At 44.3% G+C, this 27758-nt stretch overlaps 1 long non-coding RNA gene across 2 annotated transcripts; it reads right to left on the reverse strand.

Annotated features, from left to right (window-relative positions):
- Positions 1–810: 810 nt before the first annotated feature.
- On the reverse strand, positions 811–27579 carry LOC113972663. Of its 2 annotated transcripts, XR_003535959.1 has the most exons (6): positions 27498–27579; positions 26725–26929; positions 15114–15371; positions 7450–7610; positions 6926–7160; positions 811–2312 (listed from the first exon to the last, which is right to left on the reverse strand). It is a non-coding gene; the product is annotated as an uncharacterized LOC113972663 (long non-coding RNA). The 2 variants fall into 2 exon arrangements; XR_003535958.1 differs by lacking the exon at positions 811–2312 and having other exon boundaries at positions 5893–7160.
- Between the last annotated feature and the right edge of the window lie 179 nt (positions 27580–27758).

The following is a 27758-nucleotide window of genomic DNA, read 5'->3' on the forward strand; positions in this document are numbered from 1 at the left end:
CTCTTTATTTGTACATGAGAACACATCAGACACAACACCTTAAGACTTCTGATTAGTCTCTTCCTAATTACCCTTACCACAGCACCAGTAAAGTAGGAACAACACTGGATGTAAATATACTACAGAGGGTTCAACTTCTGCCCTAGTAGTTCTTATCACTTTCTCCAGGCTGTATTTCTTTTGAAGAGTAAAATATGCTCAGTCTCACTTCTGATATTATTACTCAAAATAGAGGAATCTAACTTTTCTTTTAATTAACAGTAGTTTCCTCAATCACCTTCCCATCTCCATAATAAGATGCAGAGCTTCAGTTCTGGATAGGTTTAAATGCTACCTCCCAAGGATCCCCAAAAGCCACAGTTCTTTTGAAAAAATCAGGAGAACCTGAGACATTAAAGAACATGTTTAATAACTGTTGGATGACTGAGCTAATCCTGCCTTGAATCACAGAGAACGAGATAACATCTTAAGGTCTCTTCCACCTCATCCTATTATAAGTTTTATTTTATACAATTAAGGATGATCAGAGAACATATTTTCCATTGGCATTTCCCAGCTTTTGAGCATTTGCAATCTTAAGAATGTTCTTTTAAGGGAAGATTCGTGCACATATGGGCACACAATGCAAAAAAGAGAAGATAAAGTTGTTTGAATACTCTTCTACAATCATTCCATCTGTGACAGGAGGGTTTGTCCTGGATGCTGTCGGGCACTCCTTGGAACAAAAGGAGAATCCCTTCTGAAAATACAGTTGCATGTATGAAATGCCTCTTTTTCATGTCTGTGAATATGCAACTGGGATGATTTTGTTTCCAAGTTTAAAAATAACATGTTAAACCAAGCAGTGGGGGTTTATTGCAAAAAAGCTCATGCTAAATCTCTGCTGCTAAGAGGGTGTTCACATATGAACTGCTATTTGGTCTTGAGATATGGGGGACACAACTACAAGTATCAGCTGCAGACCAAAATTCCAAGTCTGTTCCTTCAGATGTACAGTTCAGGACAGACTCAAGTTTACTGAGTTCAGTTTCTGACTAAAATCTAGAGCAAAAATCTACATAAGTCAAAACAGGCTTGGTGCAAAAACCTTCCTAAAAGCTGCAGTGTGGGTAACTGGTGTGTGCATGGGTGTCTTTTCTTTAAAGGTCTGTCCTTTGCTTCCTAACCATTGTCAGGAAACCCACACTAGTGAACCAATGGCCTGGCAACAGATCTCAAAGAGTACCTGAAAATGAGAGAGGTCATTCCTAAAAGCAAAACCATTTTAATCTGGGAAAGTTGACAAAGAGAAGCCAAAGGGTTGCAGAGTTCATACATGATTTTAGCTCAGAAGTGATTCTGCCTTTGCACAGAAATCCATGTTAAAATTTAGCCTGAATAAACTGACAACTCATATTTCATTATTTTAAATAAACTGCTAATAAACAGTCTTTGGGGGGGGCAAAAAAACATTAGAGCAGGCACTGCTGTTTGATCTCATGCTGGGTTAGCCCATACTCATGGTCCCCTTAGAAATACAGCACCAACACAAACTGCGAGCAATAAACTTGTTTTTATTTCTCTCTGTCCTGGTACAATTATCCTTCTAATCACTGGTGGCTGCCTTTTCTGCCCCAGTGTCCCTAAACCCTGATATCCATACTCCACATCCCTTGACATCAAATGTCCAGGCCCCAGCAATACTAACTCACTGATCTCCTCATTCTTCCTATTTCTGGACTTCCAGGAGCAGTTTTCTTGTGTTTGGTTTCTTGGATCTCCAGCTCCTAGCAACATTTTTCAATAGTGCAAGTCCTCAGTGGCCACCACATGGATTTCCAAGCTTTTTTTTTTAATGCAAATTAAAAGTCTTTAAAACAGAGGAAATTCAGCCAAATGTAAAACCAACATTAAATGGCATTCAAGCAAATGGTACTTGAAAGAGAAGGGAAAAGATTTTCTTACATTCAAGGCTTCTTGAAATTTCTGAATCACTTCTCTCAACAGATTTTTATTTTAAAAGGAATTATCTCAAATATTTTCTTTTTGCCATAATAACTGTAAATTATACATTCCATAATGATATCAGGTTAATAGAGATATATAAAGATACAAAACATTGCTATTTCAGAATTGGACTATTTCCTATCTAAAGAAAATACTATTCCAATTCCAAATTAGAAAGTCACCTTCAAATGAGAAACACAGCTTTCTTTATGAGAATGTTGAAAAGTCCTGGTTCAATAATCTCTTCCAGAATTCCTTCAAACCTGAGTAGTCATCAAAGCCAGCCTTTCCCAGAGAACTGGGTACATTTCACTGAAGCAGCAATCCTGTAATAAACCAAAGGCCTTGAGCAACAGCAAAATTCTTGATTAAAATGAAAACTAAAATAAAAAAAAATTAAAATTTTCTTTCCTGTGTAGCCCCGGAGCTCAGCTCAGTGAACACAAAGAAGTGTGTGTTGCATGGTTGCCTACTCAGGTTCATTTGTTACATCCTATAATGCCCAGAGGTTGGCACTCTGACTTGCCTTCCAGCAGCTTTCCCAGCACTTTCCTTGCCCATCCAGCCCAGGGAACACTGGGACCTGGAGCAGTGTTCCTGCAGGGAATGTGCAGCTCTGCTGTTCCTGGCACTGGGACTCACCAAGATCCTGGAACTGCTCCTGGAGTGCCCCACTGGGGCAGGGCTGGACACCAGCAGTGCTGGGGACCACAGTGGGCTCCCCTGGGAGTGGTGTCTGTGGGATGTGGGCTGATGGCTCCTTAGCTCACACATCCCACCTCCAACACAACAGGTTTATCCTCCTGATGGGCTGGATTGTCATTGTTAGCCAGTGGAGAGTGGGGGCTGTGTAAATGCCATCACTAACTGAGTTAGCAAAGCAATGACTCTGCCAGCTGGTCATTAATTACCTGTAAATGGGTTTGGTATCCAGGACTGCCTGTGACTGCAGAGATTTGGGTCTTCCCCTAACAAATTGTGCTGGGGAGATTAGGTTGGATATCAGGGTTGTCAAGCACTGGAAAAGGCTGCTCAGGGCAGTGGTGGAGTCCCCATCCCTGGAGAGATTTAAAAGACACGTGAATGTGGCACTTGGGGACGTGGTTTAGTGGTGGCCTTTGTGCTGTGGGAATGGTTGGATTCGATGACCTTGGAGCTCTTTTTCCACCTAAACAATTCTGTGACCTGTGAACTGCTCTGCCCTCCCCAGCAGTGGGGTCACTGCAGCAAGAGCCAAAGGTTATCCCTCCTGCACACATTTTCAATATCACCTTTTAAAGAAATGTTCTACTTTTTGAGAGTCCTTAAACTTGGTTATGCTTCCTGAAATATCAGAAATAGTCAGGAATCCCTGCTCAGTCAGGGCAGACCTCTTTCAAACCCTTGCTGTACAGCTGCCTGTGCACCAGGAGAGCACAGAACCCTTTCTCTGCTGTTTTACAGTTCTGGTTTGACTATGCAGGTAACCTGCACTTTCACTGGGACTGGAACACAGCTCTCCTTTACCCAGGGCTAGTGGTTATTCCAGAGTTTGTTCCTCTTTGACACTAGAAACCTTGCCCTTTATTCCAAAAGGTTTGTTTCAAAGAATTGGCATTTTCCAACCAAAAGACTTTTAATGACAAAATTCCTGAACAGCTCTAATTATACCCTATCGCTCAGTGTGAGGGATAATATTGTTCCTCTCGGTAAAATAACCATCCAGCATCCCAGTCTGTGTCCCTGATCCTCAGGAACTTTGAGGGGGGAGCACTGGTGAGAAGCACAGAGATTTAGGGGGTTGTTAGGTGAGCCTGGATAAATGAAACAGTTGCTGTGGGATCAAAGCTGGGTGCAAAATGTTACAAAAGCAACTGGTTTCCAGTGAGAGAACAGACAAAGGATGTGCCCACCTCACCTGTGCAGCCCCAGCTGAAGGGGGACCATCAGCCCCCTGCTGAAGGTAGCAGCTCCTGGGGCTCCCCAAGTGCCCCCCAGGGCCATGTGAGGGGCTGTGCCTGGGCTGGGGTTTCCTGGCACCTCACCCAGCCCTCCCACCAGTCCTGGAAGCAACTGGAGTTAACTTTCTAATGAGGATAATTATTATTATTATTATTATTACATGCACGTCTCTATATATAACCCCCCCCCCATCCCCGTGAGGTTTCTCCAGACTGTCCCTGAAAGCAAACATTTCCCTGGGTGGGCTGTGATTGGGAACACATGGACCCACACGGACCCACAGCCACAGCCCTGGGGCTCATTACCAGGGGAGCAGAGCCCAGGGCAGAGGTTCCTTTAATTCCTTAGGTTTGGAGCCTCAGCCATGGAATTACCTGGAGAGGTTGGAGTGTCTCTGGGGTGCAATCAGTCCTGCAGCGTGGGCTGGGGAGGCAGGGGAATATAATCTATCCACACTGGCAGCCTTGGGGAGCCACCCAACTGGGGAGGGAGGAATTGCTCCTAATGAATGGTGTGATGTACGACACGTTAGCAACACAAACCCTTTAATAAACCCTGGGCCTCCTTTTCCAGTTCACAGCAGATGAAAGCACTCTGGATACCTGCAGGAACAGGGGTTCAGAACTGCTGGCAGAGCAGCTTGTGGGGAGGAGCTTTAACAGCTGCACATGGAGCTCCTGATCCCGGAGTCGATTGGAGACAAAGCTGCCCTGCAGCAAAGGAAGCAAGTTTCACTTTCAACCTTGCCCAAGGCTGCTACCCAGAGATGAAGATACCAGTGAAGAAGACTGAAATCTTAATTTAATTAACTATAATTCCCAATGGGACGAGCTTGGGAGGTTTGGTTCAGAGCAGGTTTATCTGAATCCGAGCTAAAGTATTGGCTTTCCAAGTCACAGCTCCAGTGTTTGTTTGGCACAGGACTGAGACACAGACTGGATGTAAAGCTCAGATTCACTCAGATTTGCCCAAAGTATAAGGGTACATAGATTTGGCTCATGTCAAAAATACATGTTTACATTTACAATGAATTTGGCCTTCTCCCACACTAAAAGCTATTTATTTAAACCTCTCATTTTGGTCATGTCTTTTCCATCTTATATTTCTTAGACTGCTGGGTCAAAAAGTGAGTAAATAGGTCAAATGTTTCATAAAAAAATGGAATACAGAGGCAATGTGGCTAGGACTTGGACTCCAGAGCTCTAAATTAAGGATATTAGCAAAGACTGGTATGAATTACTATTTATTCTTTTGCTCTTTGATGGTCTTTGCCTCCTTGAAGACCAATTTTTGGTTTAGACCAAGAAAGGACAGGAAAAGGAAATGTCCCAGCTCTTGGCAGCTGCACAGATCCCCGAGTTGAGTTCCTGGAAGCACAAAAACCTCAGAGAGACGGGGACAATGCAAACAAAATATGAATAAAGAAATAAAATCCTCATCAGGTCCCACCAAATTCAGCAGAAAAACCAGGCATGACCCTCATGGCTTTCAGGACAAGTCCTCGACTCAGAGAAGGGGCACAAAGCCCAGGCTGCAGATGTGAGAGTACATTTCAAACTCAACTAATCACAAAAACAACAGAAAAACATTCAGGACTCTTCTGTAAGAAATTTAAGCATCTTGGGTCACTACACTGTCACAGGGTGACAGATGTGTTTGACCTGAGAGCAAGGCCAGGCTGTTGTGTGACACTGAACTGTCCAAGGCCACATCCTTGAGACCTGTGCAGGGCAACCCGTGAGGAAAGACTCCAGAGAGCAGCCACTGAGCACTGACCTCACCTCTATCACACACCACCACCCTGCCTTTCCTCCATGGCTCCCTGGAAAGCTGAGAGAGCACAAAACTCTCCAGTGAGCAAAAAAATCGCGTTCCCAAAAAAGAAAGGAAAGAAGGGTCTTGCTTCAAACCCGCTGCTTCATTCTCAGATAAAAGTTTTTCATTTTTCCTTTTTTTTTTTTTTTTGAGAGCAATTTAGTGTGGCAAATAAAAGCCCAGCTAATTTTTAAATCAGTATGTAGCCAACTCAGCCACCCAGTAGCTCTGTCCTTGGGCAATATTATTGAAGCACACACAATCTATACTAAAGCGATCAGCTTCCCTCAGGCCTGCCAAGGGGATGCGTTAGGAGAGCCCAAAATATGACAGAAGGAAATTTATGTGCAACTTTTACACATAATATCTCATTATGACTCTCCCCAATCTTTCAATTTTAAAAATAAACGGCCTTTGTAATGATTTTACCAGGAGCATGTTGGAAGGGAGATTGAAAAAGAAAAAGGAAAGTGGCTTTGGCTACAGTTAATTCTTTTGCTCTTCTCCTTCTCTCGGGTTTTTCTTTAATTTTCCTGAAGATGTTTCCACTCAATTTAGGAAGAAATGGAATTTCCCCCTCCCTGCCACCGCTCTGTCTTTGTTATGCCCATGTTTTCAAAGAATGGAATGGCTGACATAATGAAGCCTATGTCAATAGCAAAGTCATTTTGACCAGTTGGTAAATAATGAAAGTTTCCACTTGATGTGCAAGCCAAGTTCCCCAGGGGAGCAGAGCCTGGTCCCCTCCCAGGCCACCCCTCACACACTGCACAGAGCCGAGAGCTCTGCCTGGAGACACCAGAGCTCAGCTGGGGCTGGAGGCAGAGGCTGCTCTGCCACCAAGCACATGCACTTCTGGACACCAAAGAACTGATTGCACAATCCTGTCAGCTGGTGCTTGCAGGATCAGGCCCCAAGTGGAATTAAAAAAGGGTAGAGTAAATAAGTTTGCACAAACAATACAGGGAAAAGCCCCAGTGATGCTTTATCTGCAGCACACGGGTGCCAGAGCTGAGCTCCAGGACTTGGGTTGATAAAGAAAGGGTAACACTGTGCCTTCCTCCTCCACTGAGATGCCAGTTGTTGCACGATTTTCTCCTGCTTCATTGTGGGCACCAGCAGGAATGACTCCCTGTGCTGTTCCCACCCCCCAGACCACAGCCTGGGAACCCACGGGAGGTACCTGAGGTGAGAATCACTGGGAGCATTTTCGGGAACAGCCTCCTCCTGGGGGGGAAGGAAAACAAACAAAGCCAAACTCTCCCAGTCCTGCTGCAGCAGAGTGGGATGTTCTCAGAGTTGGAAGCAGGGTGGCTGCCAATGTACACTGAGTGTGGGGAGAGCATTCCCAGGGGGGCTGAGGGGCAGCCACCACGGCCAGGCAGAGAGGACTGGAGCAAATGGGAAAATATTCCAATCTGAAAAAAAAAAAAAAAAAAAGAAGCTTTTTTTTGTTACACAGTACTACACCACGTTTCGTTTGCATCCCAAATTCCCCAATGTCTTCTCAGGAGACAACAGTTCCTCTCTGGTTCACCTCTTCCCCCCTCTGAAACCCAGGACAGGGTCCTGCTGTTAACCATGGTTGCTTCATTCATCCATACATTGCTGCTTGCTTTTCCATGTGACTGCATCCTGCTTGGGTTTCATTTGTGATGTGCTTAGGAAACCAGTAGTAAAGGTATTGGTACCAAAATCTATACAAACCTTCCAAAGGGCTCCTCATTCTCCTCATCAAACTGACACTTCCCCGTGCCTCCATCAATACCTGCCCTCCTGGAGCCAGGGGGTGATCCCAGCCCAGCCCTGGGGTGGCTTTCAGCTACAGCTTTTCTCTCAGGGATGAGCTTTGAATTATTTTAGTAATTCTGGACAAACCATTAAAATATTAAAGCTGGATCATGAAGTAAACAAGAAAAATGTATATGTATTTAGTAAATGGCCATGACAAAAATAAGGTCCAAAGCCACAGACAGTGGAATAAAAAAAATACATTTTTGCAAGAAGATTGTGTGTTTTCGTTGTACTTCTGATGTATTAGTTCTACATTTGAAGAGATAACTTGGTTTAGGCAGGACACATTGTTAATTTTCCTCAAGACAATTTTCCTCAAATGTGTCCTCAGGATACATTGTTAATTTTCCTTTCCTGAGGTCAAAGGGCTGAACCTCAGTTGTTTATTCCAGAACAAAATAACTGGAGGTGACAACTGAACCAGGATCTCCCCAGGGTGATTTTACAGACTAATGCAGCTCTTTTATCCATCCCACCAAGGCCTGGGAAAAACTGTATTTAACAGAAGGAGTCTTTCAACAGAGGGATGAAACTGAACATACTGAGCTTAGAAATATTATATAAATATATATATATAAAGGTGAGGAACCAGTGAATGTTGGTCAACAGGGATTGTTTGTTGTAGTAGCTTCACGGTAATATTTGTTTTGGGAGGGAATGGCTGCATCAACATTGTTACCACCAGTATTAGGGACATAAAATACCATCAGATGAACAGAATTTAGGAGAGAGTGGCAAAAAAATCATCAGCCTGGGGATTGCTGTGGGCATAATGCCATCAGTGAAATCTTGAGACCTCAGTTTTCTCCACTGTAAAACAGCTACAGCCCATTAGGTTAATGAGAATTCATTTTTTTTAGAAGGCTTCAATTTGTGTGGAAATACAAAGCACTGGACACATCCCAAAGCCATTTTTCCATGTGCAGTGTGAGGAGTCTTTTGTATTGAGTTGTTATAATTGCATCCACCACTACAGAAGTCGGGCTTATCTCTGACACGTTTTCCATGTGGGATATGAGCACATATTCATTTCCAAACACATTGATCTCCAAAAGAACAGACTAACTAGAAAGAACATTAAGGGATTGAAGAAAGATCATTTAAGAACATTAAAAAGGGCAAGGGGCTGGGAATGAGGACAGAGGAAGACAGGAGAGCAGAGTACACTGTGGTGGGGCTATTTCAGCCTCATCTGCTCTTTTGGAGAGCTCCCATCCCAGGCCAGTGTCTCACTTCAGCTCCTGGCAGGCTGAGCACAGAGGGGACCTGCTCTGGCACTTGGTCACAGTCACCTAAGGCAGCCAAGAAGTTCAGTGACTGTGGTTTCAAATCCCAGAACCCGTGAAGCACAAATACAGGTTTCAAATGCGAGGCTGTGACCTCTCCACTCACCCATAAAACATGCCCAAAGTCATAATAAACAAAACATTACAATTCAGGGTGGCAAGGCATAAACCAGTCATATGTATTTTCTTTCTGGCCACTTAAGCAAATCTTAGCCTTTACCAAAAACTACCTCAGTGAACTAAGTTAGCAAAACAATCCTGATTACAACATAGGTTAAAAAAAAAAAAGTCAAATAAACTTAACCTAGAGTTTCTCATGGGATGTTTTATGTTCTTGTTGTTGCAGAGCAGAATATGGGCCAGGATAAACATGGAAGGGACACAAGTGTGATAATATAATGACACCTTTTATTAGCTGAAAGAAGGAAAAAGAATAACAGAACTTCAGATACATCAAAGGTCTTTTTTCTTCACTTTCAGGATGCAGAAAGGAAAAACCACAGCTTGTATATTCCTGACAACGCTCATCTTGTCAGGAGCATGAACTCACGTCGTTGGTTTTTCGTGTCTCTGGACGGACAGACAGCGAGGGAGGGGCAAGGAGGGAAAAAGAGTGGCTTTGTAGGAATGGAAGGACCTGGCAGCTGGTTAGACAAGGATACGAATTTCCAGGTCACACTTAACAGCACGAATAACAAACTGCAGAGGGTTCTGGCTCCTTCCATGCCACTGGGGTGACCCTGGTCAGCTGCTGTCCCGGCGCAGCTCCAGCGAGCGGGGCCAGGGAAGGAGCACGGGCAGATTTTTAGGAAATACTGACTTTTGCAGGAAGTGAAGGTGGGCATCCTGTGTGTCTGAGGCTCATCACAGAGGGGACAAGATTCAGAGCTGCTGGATAAAACAAAAAACCCCATGCAAAACAAGCAAGAGGAGATAAACCCAGGGGTGAAAGGGATGTGCTGCCACTCCTGTGTCTGCTGCCTGTTATCAGATGCAGCAGAGTTGGTGCAGTGGGTTAATGATTTGTTTTCCATCCTCTTACATCTTTTTCAGCCCCTGCCATCATTTATTATAGCATCCTTACTTTGTTACTCAGATTGACAGAAGGGGAATAAACTTTACCCTGCAGGTGTTTTCAGGAGAAAATATCTTTTCCCCAGGAACTGGATACTAGATTTGGTGAGTAATAGCTATTTTTTCCCAACAGTTCATGACACTGGAGTAGCAGACACTTTTTGCCTGGGTATTTTGGATATGTTCACCTATGCTAAAAACCATACTGTAAATACACATTTTTAAATGTAGGATGTATTTTAGAGCAGTAGGTTAGAAAGATTAATAAAAGATCTGTCCCTTACATCGATTTTAAAGCATTACATTTTGTCATCCTTGGTGCAGACAGACCAAGAAGCTTAATATGTATTTATCACACGAGAACCAGATTAAGTCCATTTTACCCTTTCAAAGTAGATCTCAAACTTCCTTAGCAATGATGGCATTTTTTTTCAATTGAGTAAAATAGAAAAGGGATTAATAGGATTTAGGGTGACTGGAAAGGAGCCATCTCTAAAGGAGATTTCAGAACACAGGCAAGGGAGATGGAGAGGCCTTTCCCAACACTTTGCTTTCTTGTTAATACCCCACCTTCATTTAGTGCAACACTGATGCCAAATCACCTCTTTCTCTCAATGTTAGTACACATATATAAAATATGTGTATAAAATGTGCATAAAATATGTATATAGGAATTATATATACATATATAGACATGCAAAAAGGGGAAGCATGACGAGCCTAATGCAGGCAGGTATTCAGGAGGCAGCCAGCAAAGGGCTGAAGGAACAGGAGAGAAATCATCAACTAACCAGGCCTTTCAGATGCCAGGGACAGTTCAGCAAGTGTTTGAGAGAGGGACAGGGAGGGAGAGTGACACCTCACAGTGGTTGCAGTGGCTGATGGAGGAATACAAGCCTTGCAGACACGTGGTTTGGGCTGCAGCACTGGTTTTTGACCCCCTGTCTCTGTTAAGCAGCATTGGATGGAACAAGGTGTTGTGTTTTTATTTTGTGTTCCAACAGCATCACTCTGAAACTCAGAGGCCCCCCAGGAAAAGGAGAACAAACACCTGTATTTCTGCCAGGAGCAGCTGCTGTGCTTTCCACAGAAGAAGGAACCTCTGGACAAAGGGCTGGGACTGTCCCCCCGTGGCCATGGGAGCTGTGTGGGCTGGACCAAACTCACCCACCCTACCAGGGAAAACCTGGATGAGTGTTACAAACAGCTGGAGAGAACATGTGACACCCCCATGGATTGCCTGGAAGGCTGGACTGGAGCACAGGAGGAGTTCACCCCGTTTCCAAGGAGCACAGGGAGGATAACTGTGCTGATGCTGGGTGTGCCCAGCTGGTTCAGATCCATCAGCCACTGCCAGGCTGAGTGCTCAGGGACTGGAGAGGGAGATGCTGCCAGTGTGTCTCTGCCTGCAGGGGCTGGGGAGGGACAGGGAGTGTGGGGCAGCAGCTGAGCCCTCACTTGTCTCACCAGCTCTATAAAAACAGCTAGGAGAGGCAACCAAATGGCAAAAAAAAGCATGCCTTATAGCCCTTAAAAGTGCTTTTCTGCATTTCTTCTGGTCTCCTTCCAGCCATTGAGCAAGCTATTGTTGGTTGCAGTGGTAAGCTAAATAAAAATTAAATCTTTTTAGGGATTATACAGCTTTTATTTAACAATTACTCTGCCACTAATGCTAACATGATTTAGATGTTCTCTTTTGTGGAAGGTTCAACACTGGCACATGGACACAGTGAGAATGCCTGGTTGCAAAGTCTCTCTGATATCCAATTAACATTTGGGTAATTCCATGGAACACAGACCATAGAGTTTTTTATATTTCTTTGCCATAGAAAACTTTGGAGGATGAATGTTCTGGGAGACAAGGCCTACAGAGTAGGTCAAGCAACACAATGTACAACATCAGCTTTATCTAAGTGCAGTGGACCTTTATCCAGCCCTAAGTTAAAATAGTACCCTTTGCAATAAACATAATTTAAAAAAAAGGGAAACCCATTTTGTTGCCAGTTTTGGGAGGGGGTGGGGGGATGGCTTCTACCATAAGAGACCCCAAATGTGTAGCTGTAGCTCACCTGTCCACGTGGTGCTGCTTACACACCAGCTGACATTGGCCTTGCTATGGAGAGTGCAAAAGCAGGTGAAACCCAGGAGTGATCCACGGCACTATTTATTGTGGCAGCTTTGGGTCATTCCACAGGTCACATATTTGCGTTATTGGATTAGCAGTGAACACGTGTGTGCATCACACACACAGAGCAAATTCTTGTCTCTTTTGGTCTGACCTTTTGGCAAGGCAGCAAGAAAACCCCATTTCTCCTCTACCGTGGTAGGACAGAAAGCTTTGTCCCAGCACCTGCCAGCCTCATCCCAAATCCCTGCCCAGCCCTCCTTCAGCCATGCACAGGTGTCCCCTCGTGTCCCACTATGGTCCCATGAACCTGAGCTGCTGCTTCAGCCTCCCCCCCAAGCCATTTGTGCCATGCAGGCTGGGCAACCAGGCACAATCCTGGTTTGATGGAAATCAAAGACAAATCTCCCATTTCTGGCAAGATTAGCTGCCCTAAATCTCCATCACCAGTGCAGCTCTTTAGGAGCACAGTAATTCTCCACCAAATTGAATCTTCCCTGACAATTGGCAGCACATCAGAGACAATTCACAGGCATATTTTTTCCCCTTTCCTAACAGGAAATAGGGTTTGTGTTACATTTACAGTGACCTGGAGCTCCGGGGGCAGACTAATATCTTACCTAAACAAACAGACAGTATTTCTTCCCTGATACAGGCAGATGGGGTGGGAAGGAAAGCCAACTTGGTTGTGGCCTTCCCAGCTCCCAGCAGCAGAGTGGGAGGTGTCAGCAAGGCACAAACCTGTGAACACCAACTGGAGGATCCTCAACACAGCCTGGGATGACGGTTCGGAGGATTTGGAGCTGTGGGTCATTGTTTGCACTTGGTCCTTGTTTCTGTTTGAATGAAATGACCATTGTCTCATCTCCTGTGCACCTCAGCAGGGGCCCCTCTCCCAGTGTGAGTGGGGGTTTCATCACTGCTCAACCCACGGCAAGGCAGAGAGGACCCAAACAGCCCCTTCTGCCAAACCTCTCCGCCTCCCTGGAGGCTGCAGCATTTTCCCAGGAGGCTCCCACTTGCCCTTGTGGGGACAGGGAGATAATGCTGGGCTTTATTTGTGGTGGATTTAAAAAAGCAAACTCCACACTGTGTGAACCGATTCTGGGGACAGTAACTTGCTCCAGATGTCACAACTGTTCAGTGTCCGACTGACGAGAGCGCCCTCAGAAATAATAAACGCCTACATGTGCTTGCAAGACAAATAGTATTCAGATACTATTTTTCTTGGATTTCCCTCCCCTGATGCACTGCTGTCTGCTGTGCCCTGAAGTGATAGCCTGTTCATCCCTTGTAAAAATCAGAGGAACAAACCCAAACCGACGGGGAAATGTGGCGATTGCAAAACTCCACCCCACACGTGCATCACACTAACCATGCACAGGAAAAGCAGAAGTGAAAAGAAGCTTCACACCCATTAATTCCAAATGCCAAAGGCACCAGAAAATGCTGTTTCAATGCTCGCCTGTCCCAGTAACAGGATTGACCTCTCTGCTGCCCAAAATCCACTCAGCTCAGCAGCAGCTGCTGTCCTGCTATAAACTGGCTTTGCATCACATCCTCAGCTTCCCCCACTGTGCGCAGGATCGGGCCTCCTGAAGATCCCATGCCTTCAGGATACCCAAGGAGAGCACAGTTTAGAGCTGAAGGCAATGTCTCCCAGTCTCAGATATTTTTGGTTTCCGAAATACTGTGAAGAAACAAAACCTCTGCAGCTCCTCCCCTGCATGTCTGTGCCCTCGCGGCAATGAGGGAGGCAGAGCAGGGTGGAGGAACTCCCCAGTAACTCAGGGTGAGCACCAGTGCAAGGGAGTCCCTCTGTGCAACACCTTCCTGAGCCCTGACCCATCCCACAGGATTCCTGTCTGCATCCAACACAGGAAAAAATACACTTCAGGCTGCTGAGAGCCAGACCAAGTCTGCCTGCATAGAGGAAAGCAGAATAGTGGCAGGAGGAGTGAAATCCAGAGTGGGACAAATGTCTGTAGCAGCAAATATTCTCTGGGGGAGCAGCACAGCCACGGTGTCAGAGAGGCAGCGATGCTACTGCAATGACTGGCTCTGAGCTGTTGTTTTGGCTTTTCAGTGCAACCACAAGTCTGTTCATGTTAGGCACAGACCTCTCTCTCCCTGGTTATTTCCAGGAATCAGCCATCAGCAGCTGACAATTAGAAGAGCAGTGTGAGAGCTGTGGCTGCCCAGTCTCCGCAGGTCTGAGGCTCTTGGGTCACTTTTTTCTGCAAGAGAAACAGCTGCTGACCTTCGGTTTCCGTGTCACTCCTTGCCATGGTGTTGGACAGAGGTATTTTAGGATGACCATATCTGTTTACACCCACAGTTACAACACATCCCCTCCAAATCTCCCTGTTAGGTGGAGGAGCAGTGTGCCAGCCAGCCGTCACTCCCACTTGTGTGGATGCTCTCTAATCACCCCCTTCAGTAATTCTGCTAGGCCAGGGTTGAATTTGGGAAAGCAACCGAATTTTAACTCCCTGAATCTATTTTGGGGCCCCCAAAACCTCCTGCTGAAGCTCAGTGAAACCCTATGCCAGCCTCAAACGAGTGAGAATTTTCTGTGACTGCATCCTGTGGTTTCAGCTGGTTTTGCAATTAAGTTTGTGTCCTACTTTCGGTCTGAATTTCAGCTGATGCCACGCTCAGCTCAGATAAATCAGAACCCCAAAATGAAACTCAACCCTCTATAAGCCTCTTCTCTGAACTAACTGTTGCCCTACACCTTATTTTTTTGTTGTTATTCTTTTCCCCACCTCATTTCCAGTCAAGTCAAACTCTCCTCTAGTCACTCCTCTTTCCTTCACTGCACAAGTGAAAGGAGCCTCCCAGTGTGTTTGGAGGTGGCTACCAGGCCTTTCCTTCCAAATGCACATTAACCAGTGGCTTTGCTTCCAGCCCTCAGGCATTCCTGGAAATATAAACTCGAGAAGCTCTGTTCTCCATGGATGGGCTCTGAATCCTGGGCTCAGCATCCCCCAAAAATGCAGCTGGTGTGCACACATGGATGATTTCTGCCTGTGCATCAGGAGCTCAGCACATATGAGAGTGTTGGTGCAGCCTGAGAAGCACTTTCTTACCTTATTGATAGTCCAGAGCATGAAAAAGCAGGAAAGATAAACAAGCAGGAGTGGTTTATCCAGTGAAGAGGAATGGTCAAGTGGTTCAGAGCCTTCAAGAGCTCAAGGGCTTCACATCTTTCCAGGAGTTTGAAGTGGAGAAGCTGAAGTTGGGAGTTCAGTCTGGATCTGAGGCTCCAGAGGTGCCAGGGCAGAGCAGCTCCTGTTGGGAGCTGCTGGGTTGGGCTTTGGGTTTGCAACTGAACGTGTTGCCTCCATCTGTGTAAACAAGGAGCAGAGAAATTTAACATTACAGGCAAAATACAGGAGAGGGAAGGAGGGTTGAGCAGCTTTTGGCTACACAGCAAAGAATCTTGGTGGGATTTGGGCTTCGACTCAGTCACGTCCTCATTTTTCAATCCAGATGGTAAAAAAGAGCAAATGCCCAACAAAAGGGGGAAAGGGGAAATCCTTTCAAGGATTGTCTTTCAAGGACTGTACCTTCCAGGCCAGCAGCATAACCTGTGAGAGCTCAACCTGATTTTAATGTGGTGGGAAGTGTGCCTGGGACTCCAAATAATGCTGTGTTGTAAGTAATGTTACACAGAGCCCAAGCTGGATGGGGCCCTGAGTCGACAGAGCTGGAGGGAGAACTCTGCAGGAGCCCCATGCAAGTAAATAAATAAATAAATAAATAAATGTCAGCGCCATTCAAATATTTATAGGGGTTTGTTATTATTGTTTAGGTACATTAAAATAACCCCCAACAACATCTGTCAGTAAAGTCCTCAGCTGTATAACCTTTGTGTAATTAGTGATTTTTATGTGTTCCTCTCTACAAATATATAACTTTCTTGCCAGTCTTATCCTGTCCTGCCTTGCCCTACCCAATATTGTCCAGCATTCCTTTCGTTCCCCAATAACCTCTGGAGAGCCTACCCCATATGTATTTTCAGGTGCATCTGATCTGCCAGATAAGACACTGAATTTGTGCCTTTTGCTAAAAAGCTCCAGCCTAAAAAAACCATCTGATTAAAGCAAAAACCCCTCTGCCTAAACAGGACTACAATCAGAAGTGTCACACAAACAGTTAATAAATTTTTAATAAAGACATTTTTTTAAAAATCAGATCATCGAATCCTGTGATATCTGGGAGTACCTGGATCTGCCTGGATTGCAGAGAAAGGTGCCCCACTGCAGGTCTCTCATGCTGGGCACCCCCAGTGCACATCCCTGCCACAGCAGATCCTTTCTGGCCTGTATTTCCTGAAGTGGAAACTGGGATTGAGGGAGCTCTGCTCCAGCATTGCTCCCCCCCAGGAGCTGCAGGGTTTGCACATCACCCCAGGCACTGGATGTGCTGCAGGTCCTATGATGGAGTTTGGCCAACTGGATTAAAAGTAAAATATCAACTTACAATATTTTTTAAATGTATAAAGGAAATATTAATGATGGACAAATAGCAGATATATGCAGTGAGTAGAAAAGAATGACTGAAAAAACCCTAGAAGCCCTTACAAGCAGTTGGCATTGGTTCAGGCTGTGTATTCATCTAGAGACTAGAAATCTGCCCCCAAAACAAGAGAGCTGTGGAAAAGCTGGTTTCCTTTTCTTAGCTGTGAGTGTGAGCCCATATATGGTTGTAATTTTTTTTTAAGCTATCAGATAATAACAGATGCACAAAGCTTTCCCTGAGACCCTCTCCCTCACAGACACAGACACACACCACCCAAATCAGACCCAAACAGGATGGTGTGGGCAGAACAATGGGAAGCAGCTGGTGCTGTAAAACAAAACACACAAAAGGAAAAAGAAAAAGCACAAGCAAAGTGGTCAAGTAACTGTCTCCTTGTCTCCTGCCCTCCTCCACCTCTTTTTTTTTGGTAACTTGATTGAAAACCAAACCTCAAAGCAGATCTTTGGGGTGAGGAGTCAGGGCAGGAGAGCAAGGAGGAGATAACCTGCAATTTCCTAAGATCAGGTCTCCTGCATTTTCACAGAGGTAATTTGGGGAGAGGGGCTGGGCAATGGAGCTCTGGGAAAGGCCAAACTCCCTAAAATAAAGAGGAATATCTGGTGCCATCCATGGACTTTGATTCCACTTAAGCAAGGTTCTTTTCTATTCAGGATCAACTGCATTTATTACTCTTCTACTTTCAAATTGTCAAGCAGTGAGTCACAGAGTGACAAAAATGTGATGTGATTTATGGTACCCATCTTGTACAGGCAGTAATATAAAAGGTGTAAACAATGCATTATTGCTGTCATTCCTGTTGGCATATTATTAAGAGTAATCAAGAATCCACTAGATTCCTCTGTCACATCCCAGTACAACATCTTTGTCTGTGGAAAATACATAAATTGTGAAAGTAATTGAAACAAGGGCAGGAAAGGTTCATGGGTTATGTGCTTCTGGATCTGAAGTCAATCTCGGGTCTACTTTTTTCTCTTATCTTTTTTATCATACATCCAAAACAAAAAAAAAAAAGTAGTTTCAGTGAAAAATCAAAGGCAGCTTTTGAAAAGTCAAAATGAGATGGAATGTTTCACACCACACAAATACATGAGATTTGTCCTGCCAGCACAAGTACGTGAGGAACCAGCCATGTGCTCTACCCTTTTTATTCCTCTTAGCTGTGTAAACTACTCAAATCTGGAGGGCACATGTCACTCACACTGACATGCAAATCATTACTGCTTTGTCTGCCAGCAAATCTGTGTAAACCAATGCTGAGGCCAGGTTCATTACATTGACATTTTTACCAACAAGTAAATTGAAAGGTTACATTGTTGACATACCAGATGTTATGCAAACTGCTTTTCAAACCCTGGTTTCCATACATCTCTATAAATAAATAAATTAGACGCTTACAAATGGTGTGTGAATCAATAGATGGCAAATCACCCGTTTATACACACACAGCAAAAACTCCTGTGTGTAAACCCCGTATTTCACACGATGTCAAAACCTCCTTTTCCACCCAGTACTTTTCATTTTCCCGAAAATAGCTGTCATCTATGTAAATGTTTTCCCTCAAGACCAACTGTTCTTCATGGTACGAACAGTGCACGGAAACCTGGGAGCCTGAATTAGCACATGGTGTCATCAATGGGAGCTCACAATCCAAGTGAGAGTTAGACTCAAATCCTTAAAGCTGTGTCTTGGCCTATGTGTCTAAAAGAGTAGATTTGCATGTGATAAGTTCAGGCACACTCAGTTGTTTAATATGGGTTTTCTCCAGTTTGGATTAAGACTCAGGGTATTTTGACCCCCTCTTTCTGCATTTTTTCCCTCCTTGACTCATCTCTACCAACAAAAATAAGCAAAATGCTGTTTGTCCAATGAGATACTTATTTGAGACTTGACTCTACCTTCCTGGAGATGCCAATCAGGACTGAGCCTGCAAATACAGTCTCTGTGAAGTACCTGCGGTCCAGAAGGAAAACACAAGGGTTATTAATGCAATTTTAAAATGGTGCTGCATTCCCTCAGTCCCAGGACTAAAACCAAGAGGGGCTGACCCAAGCTTAGCTAAGAAAGGCCTTCAGGTACCTCAGGCTCCATTACTGCAGGAGAGAAAATGGGCTTGGTCCCTGTTCCTCAGTGTCTCCCACTGCAATCAGCATTTCTCCAGAAGTCCCCTGCAGTGCCCCTGATTTCTTGCCATGCCCAGTTTGCAACCCATGAATGGATTCCAGTGTAATTCAGGGCAAAACAGATTCATTTCTCAAATCTGCAGTTGCAGAGAAATGAGATTTCTTGGAATGATGGTGATGCCTTCTGCCAGTTGCCTCATCCCCTAATCAAAGAAATGTCATAACAAATCAGGACCTTGCACACATTCAACACACAGACACAGAATGGTTTCAATACACTCCAAAAGGCTCCTCCAAGCTGCAAGAAACCTTGATCAACACAGCCCCTTCTCAACCAGCTGTGACACAGGACTGTGTCTTTCCCACTTTATAATTCTTTGCTGAGTGCTCATTCTGAAATTGTTTCATAACCACATGAATTTGGAGTTTTCATTTCACCCTTGGAAGAAATGTAGAGTCTGGCACGCTGACAAGTATAACAGTGTGTAAAAGCACAATTAACTTATGCTCCCACCCCATTTTTTTACATTTCTAAGGAAGCCCTGAGATTTCAGAGTGGTTGTTTTCACCTCAGAGCCAGCAGCACACGAGCCCTTCACTTCATCAGAGCTGGTCCCACAGCACAGCCTGCTCTGCCCCAGCACCAGCCCTCCTAAACCAGGGAAATGGGAATTAAAAAGGCCAAGTGGAGTCAAACCCAGCACTGACAGTCTTAGGCACTGGAATCCCCAGGGTTTTTTTTTAGTACAACCAACTTTTCGTTTCAAAATGTGGATTTGTCTATACCTAAACAAGCAACACCTTAGAGACTAAAGATCATACAAAGTTTTGCAATATGTTTCAGTAGAATATGCTGTAGTTATCTGCTTGCCAAGTATTTTGAGATCTTGGATTCTCGACTCACCTTGCTAAGGTAGCTGAAAAGAAAACGGTTTCAGACACTCTGTGTCAAGAACCCAACACTACAAATGTTTATGAACTTTGGTGTCCACCTGCTATCCAAAAACAGTTTGGGAGAGCAAAGGGAATTGTAAATGTTTGCAGAATATGGTCCCTTCTGTCTGACCAGGACAGGCCGTGTGACTGAGACAGAGCAGTGGGGAAAAATGGAGGTTATTGAGGCAAGAAACTTCTTAATTAGTTTGAGGCTGTTGAAGGAGCAGTGCTGGGTTCCCTGTGCTGAATATGATGCTGTGTCAAACCACTGCTTCCAACTTGGTCCCTGATGACTTCACTTTACTGCCACTTGCTTCCCTGAGATCTCTGAGTGACACCATTTAGAGCATCTCCCTTGCATTTCATCTCCTTCCGGGTGAGTGTAGACCCTGAAAACTCTTTGTGGATCTTCCAATATATCTCAGCAATTATCTGTTTTCCTTTTAGTCACCCTTGTATTGATCTTTCTTTGGCAGCTACATGTAGATATCTCACTAGCAAGTGGAGCTAACACAGATCAGAGGGGCTTTCAGATTTAATCACCTTAATAATCACCTTAATAATCTTGAGTCAAGGAAAAAAAAATCCCTCCAGAGTTCATCTGTCTTAAATTCTCTTAGGGTTTGTTTTAGATATCCACCAGGCTTGCCACTTCTGAGGGAAAATAGTTTCAAACCACTATCAAGAGCCTGTCACTTGAGAGCCCCCATCCCTTGGATCCTGGCTGGAGGGAGGCACAGCCAGGGCTCACATTTCCAGCAGCATCCAAGAGCTCTGCACATTTGCTTTGCTTTACCACCAACACCAGACAGACACTCTGCCAGACACAATCATCTGTATCCAGCCTGGCAACTCAGAAACCATCCCAAGCACATGTTGTGAAGAGCCTGGCTGGTAAAGGAGGAGCAGCAGCTGCAGCAAGGGACAAAACTGCCCCTAAAAGCAGAACAAAACACCACCACGCTGAGCCTTTGCTCTGTTTAACAAGCCCATGCCCAGATCTGTGTAGGGCTTTAAAACTCTGTTTAAACACACAGATAAATAAATAAAAGTATTCTGCACTCCTAATGGTTGCAAGAATCACGATTTATAAGCAAAACACACCTAAACTCCCGGGACAAGCAAAGGAGACTGGGAATGGTTTATATTGGGAGGCTTTGCTCTGTGGATTCTGACTATTTTTTTTAAATTGATTGTTCATTTTTAATGGAGTTCTAATGAAACACCCTTAAGCTCTGCAGAGGTTTGCATCTATGGCTGGCAAGCCAAATACCAGTATGTTTTATTTTGCAAGTAGCATTAGAGATAAGAGAGGGTAAGATCATGCCCTGGTTTTACAGGGCTGTAAGAGGCACTCAGGGGCCATACAGTCTCCTGCTTGGCTGCCTAAAGCCTACTCTGGTCATTAAATAATGTGAAAGGCTTATAATAACAGCTGGTGACTAATCTATTCCCTTTGTACAAATGTTTTACATTTGTCACCATAACCACTGCAGAGACACAGCTCTGCTCTCCCAAACCTTCAATCTTGCCCAGAGGTTTTTTTATTTACTCGAAACTGCACCACACAAGTCCCCACTTGCCAAACACTATCACAACATGATGAGAGCTTACATCCTCTGGTGGGTCTGAGCAAACAGATCCCAGTCACAGGAGCTTCAGGGCACCAAGGTAAGATAAAACATCTTAAGAAGGAAAAAGAAGGAAAAGGGAGAGATGTTAAAGAAGCTCTTTAAACTAGTTGGAACTGTACTTTCCAACAGAAGTTTCTCTCAGTCTGGAAGTGGAAAATAACCTAAAGTTTTGTGTGAAGGGACAAAAAAAACCAAAACAAACAAAGAAACAAAAAAACCAGTATTTCACTGGGAGTTGAGATGCACCACAGACACAGCACAGCCACAGTTCTCTATTGTGCAAGTCCCAGCTGAGGTCTATCAGACATCAGCTTTCTGCTTTCCAGACACACAGGTCCACATTTCCCACATTTCATGGTTTCAACACATCACATATGAATTGCACATGAGAACCACATGCACCAAACATGTCCTGCTGTTGGTCCAGTGCCTTTTCCCTCTGATTAAAGAAATAATATTCCATTTTTGGACATCCCAGGACATCTGTGGGTCATCCAAGGCAAGTGGCAAATTATTCCACTGAGTCACCTCTCCAGATGAGTTTGGGACTTAGTGAAGAGGAGCCTGACAGTGAGTGTGAACCTGGACCTGACCCTGAGTTCCTGGAGAAGCACCAGCAGCCTCCTTGTTCTAAAGAAATTGTAATTGTTCACCTTCCACTCTTCGTGGTCATTTATGTCTTTTAGAGTGGCCTACTTCCAAGTGAAGGTCCCAGCATTAACCCTTCTTCCACCCCTTTAACTGCACTTCTCCATCTGCAAGGAGGATCAACAGAGGAATATCTGTTCTGCAAGTGGGAGGGACTTTTATTCATTTCTTGGGGAATGGGTGGGCAGACCCCTTTTTCCATTGTATGTAAACATGTGCAGAGAGCACCTGAGCAGTACAAACCCACAGCTCTCTGCCTGAGACAAAACAATCCCATGCAGGAATATGAGACCCTGTCCTGTCACTCAGAGCACACAGGTTCCCTTTCTCCTCAGACTGTTTGCCTTTCTGGCAGCAGTGTGGAGAGTTTTACATCATAATCCCCCAGAAAACCAAAAATCCCAAGCAACAGAGATGATGAAACCTTTCTTCTACTTGCACAGCTTAGGACCAAAGAACATTACAGTTCCTGTCTTGAGTGAAGCCATGCACTGCCTCTGGTAGTGTCTGAATTTATTCAGGAAGGGAGAAGAGACAAGGTCGATGCCTAGAGCTGGTCAAAGTGTTACAGCAAAGATTTCAGCAATATCTCCTTTCTGATCAAACAAAATGTTCCTCAGCTCTGTACTACTTGCTGCAAAACCTAGTGGTTTAAAATACCCTTCTCAAACCATAAAACCAGTGCAAGAACATTTAGATGTTTAGTTTTCAAGTTTTCAAAAGGAAATATCTACGTTTTTCAATCATAATTTTAAACTTTGTGGGTTTTTTTATTTAATGCTTAAAAAAAAGTTACATTAACAATACCAACTAAATGAACAAAAATTAAAGCAAATTTCTCATTTGGCTAAGGAAGGAAGGCTGACAGCTTTTCAGTTCACACACTTTCTAAAGACAGATTGTTTTGAATACATTCAAAGTTCTTCACAAATATTTTGCTGCATGTTTTCAGAATTGTCAGAGCACGAAAAGAGCCCATTATTCACAGAGCTGTGCCAGTAAGTTCCATGACTGTGAGGACTCATGTGGCCTCCAACAGCTGTATTCCATCTAATTCTCCTACTTCAGCTTTGGTTTCCTATTGGTTTGGCAGCCCTGAAGGTCCAGAATATCCTGTGGATAACATTAGGCATGAGAACACAGGTAGAATTTAGTCTGCCTGAAAAACAGCCCTGAATTCATGGACACCTTCCATCTCCTGCTGCTCTTCCAGGAATGATGCCACCCTAACCCACCTCCCTCTCCTCTCTGCCCAGGACTGTGTTCCAGGGGCACAACTGGGCTCTGCCAATGGCACTGAAACCCAAACAGGTACCACAGAGGGGCCAAGGAACGAGGCGGGACTGGCACCAGGGGAAGGGAGGGAGAAGTGTGCCAAGGAAAAAGAAACCTAAAACCCAACTAAATTCTCAGAAAGCAAGGGATGGGATGGGATGGGAGATGCTCTGGTGACAACGGGACAAATGACTCAAAGGGAAGTCACATGAAATATGTGTGTTGCCCAATGTTCTCTGCCATGTCCTCACAGAGGTGTCACTAGGAGGAAACTCTGCTAGATATGTGTGGTCACCTCTTCCCTGGAATTCATCAGAGACTGAAAGAGGAACTAAACACAGATCTGCAAAATGTGTGCTTTCTTATAAACCTTCCATAATGTTGCATTTTCAAATTCAGGCTCAGCTGTGGAGCTTTCTTTTGTGTCTTACATTCAATCCCTATTATCATCATCATTTGGTCCCAAATCCAGAGCTCCTCTGGAATAAATCTCTGACTGTTGGAACAATGAATGCCAAATCACACTCTGTCCAAGAAGCTTAAAATCTAAATGTAGGACAAGAGAGAGACAGAGACAAACAAACAAGGAATGAAAGAGGCCTATGGGACAACTGTGATAAGCAGGAGGCCCAGAACATGGTGTTCCCTGGCACTGCCAGCTCCTTCTGCAGGCATTGTGGCAGAGGAAAACTTTATTCTCTTAGTCCAAAAATAACCTATATTTTGAATGTTTTGTTATAAATCTGGTTTGATCAGACACACAATCTCTGGAATGAGAATAAACATAGGCTATCTTAACAGACAAATGGCTCATTGGATGTTTATCTTCAAGCTGTTTTTCCCAAACAGTTCTATAATCTACACACACATGTGTTTAATTGTATGCTTTAAATGAAATGGCATTCACGCTGTGCCTTAGCCCCACCATCAAAACACACTTTGTGGATAATTGGGACATTTTTATAAAAAATAAAAAAAATAATAAAAACCACTATTGGACATGATCTTGTAACTGTTTGTGGCTTATGAGGTGACAGGAATCAGGTCTGTGCTGTACCTATGGCCTGAGGAAGCAAAGATCTTTCTTTTATGAAAATAGGTTGAATTCAAGAAGATGACAAAGAACCACAAATGACACCATCCAAACTCATTTTTAAGATAACCCAGACGAAACTAAACTTGATGGAAACACTACAACTAATATCAGTAGAGGCAAGCCCTAATTATAGTAGAGACAGTTTTAGAAGGTAGATGTGTTGGCATATTTTATTTACATGGCAGAACTCTGAGATATTCCTATCAAGGTGCAGTTAAAGTGAAGGCTCTGCCTCTATTTGAATCAGCCCCAGAACTCAGTGGGATTTGTTCTGTTCCCCTGCACAGCAAGGACTAATAGTGCAGCCACAGAGGAAGAGGGGAGTTTAATCTATTCCCAGCCTTTCCCATCCAAGAGGGGAATCCCAGGGAGGAAATGAGGGAGCCTCAGCTCAGCCTGCTGGCAAGAGCAGCTCAGGCTGTGTGGGGCAGGAGACAGGAAGGCAAAAAGGCCTCCTGAGGTTAAATGGCCACCAGCAAATTATTGACCTCCCTCAAACTGGAGGAAACAGGGAGGGGTGTGATCCCAAGGGATACCAATTCCTGCTCAGAGTAGCAAAGGCTGATGCCATGTGGATGTTACCCACTGCCCTGGGCAGGACCTGTGGGCACAACTCACAGCACCCTCAGGCACACGGGGGGATTCTTGGGGTGTCTGTGCAGGGCCAGGAGCTGGACTGGATGATCCTTGTGGGTCCCTTCCAGCTCAGAGTATTTTATGATTCTATGATACCCTAGTGCAAAGAAGTGCAAAGGCATCTGAACTTTTTAAACTTAAGTCTGCAGACAGATCTAGATCTGAAAACCTCCCCCTGACACTGCAGTGAGTAGGGGGCTATTTTCAAACAGCCAGGACAGTGGTTCCCCCCCATAATGGAGCCTCTCTAGCACCACCTCCAACAGGACAGATCCTTGTTTCATTCTTCACAGCCTGCAGCTCAGAACACTAAACCATTTTTTCTTTGGGTAACTTGTTCCAATCACCTCTGAGTAATGGTGAATTAAAGCATTTACCATCAAACAAAAAGTCTGGGGGCTGAAATAAGCTGCCAGTTGCATCGAATCAGACTGCAATTAGGCAGACTTTAATAATCTGTGTGACTGCCTGTGCTAAGAGATCCACCAGCACAGCGACCCCAGAGCAGTGCTGTACCACCAGCATTGCCCAGAGCAGGCTGGAAAAGCACTGTCTGACCACTGCTTCCCTGGGGACCTCCAGGGAAATGAGATGTGTCTCATGAGCTTCTCAATCAGAAGAAATTGGAAGAAAAACAAATAAAACTGTTGGTGGTCTCAACTGTGTTTCTTGTGGGCAATCACCCATGTTGCAAAAGCTCTCCCTGTGATGGGCACTAATTGCTCTGCCCTGTGAGAGCTCTTGGTCAAGGAGTCAGAAGTGCAACTGCAACGAAGAGTAAAGGTCAGGATGACAAAAGCATTTAGGCCTTGCCCCAAATAAGGAGACTGAACATCCACCAGAACTTGTGGGGATGCTGGTCTTTGTAGGAATCGCAACCTGGACTCCCCTGACCCAGAAATTTGGGTCAAAATGTTGCTGTTTCAGGTTTTTCTACAGTGGAGTAAGAAAGGCACCTCCAAAACCAGATCAGAGTTTCCACAAGCCTCTAGTTGAAGCAGTTCTTCCTCATGCTCCTTATGGGGAAGCTCTTCTTCATTGACCTAGATGGACCTTTCACTTGAATTTGAGGCTTTGAGCTTCCCTGAACTGAGCTTGCTCTTTTTCCTCCTCTGCATGGTCTGAGCAGCATGAATGAACCTCAGAGCTGTTGCCAGGCAGGGGAGGAACATCCTGAATTCTGAATTGGAGATCCTGATTTCTGAATCAGGCATCAGTGAGCTGTCACAGTTATGGGAAGGTACCAGGCTGACAGAGGTACACACCCTCTGCTGTGAAATTCATGGAGAAGTATCGAAAGCAGAGTGAAAAAGCAGTTCTGAAACTGCCCATTCTGAAAGAAATGAGCTGAAACAGGCAGGCAGTGATTCTCAGGCACAAATGTTAGTTCTCTAATCAGAAAGCAGGTCACTGAGTGCTTCCCACCAACAATGCATTTGTGGTTATGAAAACCTTATAGGCTCAGTTTCCAGTACAAATTGAGTATTTTCATTGCTAGTAAGTTCAGTTAAAATGTGTCTTTTCCAGTGAAAAATACATTTTTAATTGCATTTTTGATCTTATTTTCATTAATTAACATAAAGCTTTGTTTATTGATATGAGTTTTTTTAAAAAAAACTTTTGTAGAAAATACATTTATACTCTGAGGCCCATGTGTAGCTAAGAACAGATCCCAGATATTCCTCTCACTACAGAGATACTCTCAAAACCTTAATTTTAAGGACTTCCTAGTAGTCAGAATCTTGATCTTGAGGGTTCATGGGGAGCTGGCAGAAGGTTCTTATGAAAGACACTGTGAAATGGTGCATACCTGGTGGCAAGGCAGTGGTATTTGGTGTGAGAAGGATCAGCCTTTGCAGTCAGTCATCGCTGCAGCTTTTCCCATCACAGGCATAATCCAAAGCTTTGTTCTTCTGTGCGTTTCCTGCAGGAATCTTGTAAGAGGCAAATCTTCAGGCTTGCAAATTCCCCAGTGGGCTCTGTCACACAGAATGTCAGAGGACATGTCAAAGTGGCTACAAAGAAACAGGAGACAGAATCAAAAACATGAACAGTCAGATTAGACATGACAAAACTGGTAATATGGAATTTTTACTGAAATCAATTTAATATTTCTAAGAAGGTATCTAATTTTAGTGGGAATTATTTTCTTACGTGATATTTCAACACTCAGAAATGCCAAATGTTTTAAAAGTCACAATTTCAAAACAAATGGTGGTGTCGCAGTGGAAAATGTTGACACTTTTTCACTTGAACATCACTGATTCTTGGGGAATATTTCATTCTACAACAGCTGTTGAAGGTGTATCCAACTCTACATGTTGCTCTCAAAAGGAGAGTAGAAGGGGAAGGGGGACATTCTTAGCAAAACAAATGGGGTTTAGGGTACCAGGAGAAAATTGATGCTGAGTAGGAAGGTGAGTTTGTGCAGGAATGATCTGATCTAAAATGCAGTGTCCAACCCCATCTCCTGAACTTGAGCTTGGAGTGAGTGTCAGATCCCAGTGTAACCCTTCCCATCTGTGTTATTCTATTAACTGCAAGGGAAAGGCATTAGCATGTGTCCTTGTCACATCTTTAGACCTGCTGCACACTGAAGGTGACGTTCAGGCAAACAGCATCCTCCCCTCTGCCAGGACAAGCAGGGCTCGGGGGTGGTGTCCTGTGAAAAGAAAAGCAAGCCAGAGCATGTAAAACAAAGTATGAACCCTGTGCAAAAATAAATCCTGGAAGTCGATTTCCAAAGGGGATACCTTAAACAGGGTGAAAGAGAGGGAGAGAGAAAACATTTGAGAGGAAAGTTCCCCTCCCTGCCAAGCAGCAGATGGAGGCCCTGCCCACGGA

This window comes from Neopelma chrysocephalum, unplaced genomic scaffold (genome assembly GCF_003984885.1).
Source record: "Neopelma chrysocephalum unplaced genomic scaffold, ASM398488v2 Primary Assembly neopelma1_94, whole genome shotgun sequence".
Lineage (NCBI taxonomy): Eukaryota > Metazoa > Chordata > Aves > Passeriformes > Pipridae > Neopelma > Neopelma chrysocephalum.